This window comes from Penaeus monodon, chromosome 4, assembly GCF_015228065.2.
Source record: "Penaeus monodon isolate SGIC_2016 chromosome 4, NSTDA_Pmon_1, whole genome shotgun sequence".
Classification (NCBI taxonomy): Eukaryota; Metazoa; Arthropoda; class Malacostraca; order Decapoda; family Penaeidae; genus Penaeus; species Penaeus monodon.
In genome coordinates, this window is record NC_051389.1 from 38712903 (window position 1) to 38717778 (window position 4876).

A 4876-nucleotide genomic window follows, 5' to 3' on the forward strand; every position below is an offset into this window, starting at 1 on the left:
TCTAAACCCCGGGCACCATGCTCATTTCTACATTCTATACAAACGACCTTCCAGACCCCACACACATAGACTCAATCACTATCTTCTATGGTGACAAATGTACACACTTAGCTCGACACAATGTGCTTTCAGGTGTCGTTCAGCACATTAATGACGAACTTGATACCGTCTCGAGATGGGGTGTAAGAGTCTCTGAACCCTAGTACAATGGCTAGCAAGGGTAGTCATATTTGTTATGGCGGTTCGACTCTTTATTAATGAAGAGTACAACACAGTGAGGGGAACACACGAGACGATGTCTTCAGGTAAAGTGCGGAGTACGGGTTCGCGCAGCAGCCCTGAAGGGTGAAGACTGTACTGACCTTATCACATCATACTCGGCACAAGCAGTGAGCGTCCACCAGACACGTGGCATTGGGTGTCAACTGTGAGAAGTATGGGGGCAGCTGTAGGAAATGTAGGCAGAGCGAGGTGAGGTCACCGGTTCTGTCTGTTAATGACCCTCCATATTGCTCAGCCACCTACGAACGCCTCGCCCTCGAGGAGCATTAGATTGGCCTCAAGGGTGACCCAAGTTTGGCTGGTCCAGATATGCTGGTTATCTCAGTCTTGCATGCGTTGTTCTTGGTGCATCTTCGTGGCTGCTCGTCCCCGTCGTCCTTTTCTTCTTGGTCCATGGTTCTCGAAGATCTCGCGCAGGTCCTCCTTGACTTCGGATTCATCTAGACTTCCTTACAGTTCTTGTCCAGGGCTAACTCAGTGGCTTACTCGTCCTCGCAGATCTCAATCAAGTCCTTCTCGGCTGCATGCTCATCCACACTTCCTTGTAATCTTCATCTGGATCTATGGGCATCTGGGTAGGAAGCGTCCTCTTCGGCATTTCAGGGCGGCGGATACCTACGCTGACAAACTCCTGGAGTTTGACTAGATCTGCGGACGTCCAGGCAGGTGGCGCCCTTCCACAGCATCCTAGTGTGACTGGTACCTGGGCTGGTGAGTTTCTGGTCCTTCGCTGGATCTATGGGCAGGCGGCGTCCTCTTCCACTACATCATGAGGTGGCTTAATACCTGCTCTGATGAACATCCTGGTCTGCAGGCTTCTGATGATCTTCTGGTGACGTCCTTCCTACAGCATCTTAAGGTGACTGTTTCTGCAGCAGGGTCCTCCTTCGGTGCCGTGTCAGATATAAGTAAACCAAATTATACACGAAAGGGCCAAGAGTAAGAGAAAAAGAAAGGCAACAGAGAAGAGAGTGTTAAGTGCCACTATAAATTTGCAGTTTTTAGTGTTCGTTTTTACTTTATTTTTGTCTTTTTTTTCGTTTTGTGTTTTATTTCACAAAAATAATGAAGAAAATGGGAAAGGGAGACATCAGTAGCAATCCTGGCTTGAACTACCAACCGTCTCTGATAGATATGAAAGTAGATAAGGGAAACGACAACAGCAATCCGCAAGGATTTACTTGAACCAGTTGTCATCACACAGAGAAGAAATTTATGTAAAATAAGAAACTGTACATCTTGTACGAGTCACTTGTTACGACTGACAAAATCGTGGGCAAAAGAAATACATCATAGATCTTTATGCCTGCAACTACGACAGCAACAAACCCTATCAATGAAAAGGTTTCAGTGTCTTTTGTTCTGCGTGGATGAGTGAGTAAGTAAGTGTGTGTGTGTGTGTGTGTGTGTGTGTGTGTGTGTGTGTGTGTGTGTGTGTGTGTGAGCAATAGTGAGCATGAATGAGAATGAAAGTAAGAGTGAGCTCACACAGAGAATGAATTACAAACACAAAAATTAACGTTTAATATAACAAAACTGCATGAATTAGCAGTGCTATTAATAGAAAATTATTTCAACTACCACAGTGAATTTAACATTCAATGATATGCGACAGAATGTATGCATTAATGAATGGTGACATGGGTAAAATATCTGCAAGCTTTCTAGCAAGCAAATCTTCTCAGGGTCAGAAATTCCGAACTGCCGAGGTAGCCATGTCTAGCTATGCATGTCAGACTTCAACGATGAGGATTCCTATACCCAAAATGCCATAGCGAACTGAGCCGGGAAAATCTATAAATAACATGAGGTCACTGGCTCCGTCTGTTAATGACCCTACATAGGGAGCATAAATAGCGTATCAAGACTAACAAGACAAAATCAAAGTTCTCTTTGTAAGACCACGAAAACTTCCTCAAACATTTACCTCAACACCTTCGACAGATGCAAGCACCTCTCCAAATCAGATCCTCTTTACCATCCTTGGTTTAACCTTTGATACCTTTCGATTTCACTTGTATATCAATTCAAAGGCTGCCTTGCAAGAAAAACCATACATTTGTTTTATATTTAAATATATATATAAATATATAATTATCTATCTGTCTATCTCTCTCTCTGTATATATATATATATTATATTATATATATATATATATATATATATATATATATATATATATATCATCATCATCCTCATCAAGGGGCTAACGCCGACGGGGGCGCATGGCCGCATCCACCCTTCGCTTCCAGCCACGAGGATCCCTCGAGGCGAGTCTCCAGGCAGGCCCACGGCCCATCTCTAATTCCTCGCGATAGGTCTCGTCAAGCTGCCCAAGCCATGATCTCCTAGGTCGTCCCACAGGTCTCCTCCACCCAGGGTTGTCTCGCAGGGAGACAACCTGATGGGCAGGGTCGTCCACAGGGACACAAGCTAGGTGGCCATATAGCCTGAGTTGGCAATCTCAGATTATGCAAGTAACAAGTCCCATGCCAGTCTCACGGTGTAACCGCCGGTTGGACATGTGGTCCTGCCAACTGTACCCCATGATCCGGCGAAGGGACTTGTTACAAAAGGCATCAAGGCGAGACTCCAAGACACTGGATAGCATCCAGATTTCGCTTCCATAGAGCAAAACTGGCAGTATCAAGGCCTTGAAGACACATATCTTGGTCCTTCTGCATAGGTACCAACATCTCCAAACGCTCTTGTTGATCGAGTTCATGGCTCCTGTTGCCAGACCAATCTGGTCTGACAGCCCAGAGATATGGACTACGCTACCAAGGTATGTAAAACTCTCTGTAACTTCAACGTCCTCGCTGCAAGCATGGATCGTTTGAACAGGTTCCCCTAACAGGCCCCCAAAGTCCTGAATTTTGATCTTGGTCCAAGAGACCTCTAGGCCTAAAGGCTTCGCCTCATTGCTAAATGCATCAAGAGCCGCCATCAGTGACTCCAAGGACTCAGATAGGATGGTAACATCGTCGGCAAAGTCAAGGTCTGAGACCTTGATATTGCCTAGTGTTGCTCCACACTCACTTTGGCTAGTAGCTCTGCCCATTATCCAGTCCATACAGGTGTTGAAAAGTGTTGGTGCAAAGACACAGCCTTGCCTCACCCCTGAATTAACAGGGAAGAAGTTCGACAGACCCCCACCACACTTAACAGAACTTTCAGTACCAGTATAAAGGCTTGCTGTTAGGCCAATAATCTGTGTCGGAATTCCCCTGAGTCTCAGGATCTCCCATAGCGATTCCCGACGCACCGAGTCAAACGCCTTCTTGAGGTCGATGTAGGTTACAAGCAACCCACGAGCAAACTCACGACGGCGTTCCACAATTACTCGAAGCGCTAGTATACTGTCTATTGTGGATATGCCAGGAGTAAATCCAGACTGCTCCGGTCTCTGGTGCCTCAGTAGGTGGTTGCGGATCCGTTTCAGAAGAATGTGGGCGAGAACCTTGCCTGGTATGCTGAGCAGTGTAATGCCACGATAGTTGCTACTATCTCAACGATCCCCTTTCCCCTTCCCCTTCCAGAGAGCGACGACCACGCCCCTCAGCAGGTCAGGAGGAATGGTACCAGATGGCAGTTAAGACTGTATGCAGGCCCCGAGCCATATATATATATATATATATATATATATATATATATATATGGCTCGGGGCCTGCATACAGTCTTAACTGCCATCTGGTACCATTCCTCCTGACCTGCTGAGGGGCGTGGTCGTCGCTCTCTGGAAGGGGAAGGGGAAAGGGGATCGTTGAGATAGTAGCAACTATCGTGGCATTACACTGCTCAGCATACCAGGCAAGGTTCTCGCCCACATTCTTCTGAAACGGATCCGCAACCACCTACTGAGGCACCAGAGACCGGAGCAGTCTGGATTTACTCCTGGCATATCCACAATAGACAGTATACTAGCGCTTCGAGTAATTGTGGAACGCCGTCGTGAGTTTGCTCGTGGGTTGCTTGTAACCTACATCGACCTCAAGAAGGCGTTTGACTCGGTGCGTCGGGAATCGCTATGGGAGATCCTGAGACTCAGGGGAATTCCGACACAGATTATTGGCCTAACAGCAAGCCTTTATACTGGTACTGAAAGTTCTGTTAAGTGTGGTGGGGGTCTGTCGAACTTCTTCCCTGTTAATTCAGGGGTGAGGCAAGGCTGTGTCTTTGCACCAACACTTTTCAACACCTGTATGGACTGGATAATGGGCAGAGCTACTAGCCAAAGTGAGTGTGGAGCAACACTAGGCAATATCAAGGTCTCAGACCTTGACTTTGCCGACGATGTTACCATCCTATCTGAGTCCTTGGAGTCACTGATGGCGGCTCTTGATGCATTTAGCAATGAGGCGAAGCCTTTAGGCCTAGAGGTCTCTTGGACCAAGATCAAAATTCAGGACTTTGGGGCCTGTTAGGGGAACCCGTTCAATCGATCCATGCTTGCAGCGAGGACGTTGAAGTTACAGAGAGTTTTACATACCTTGGTAGCGTAGTCCATATCTCTGGGCTGTCAGACCAGATTGGTCTGGCAACAGGAGCATGAACTCGATCACAAGAGCGTTTGGAGATGTTGGTACCTATGCA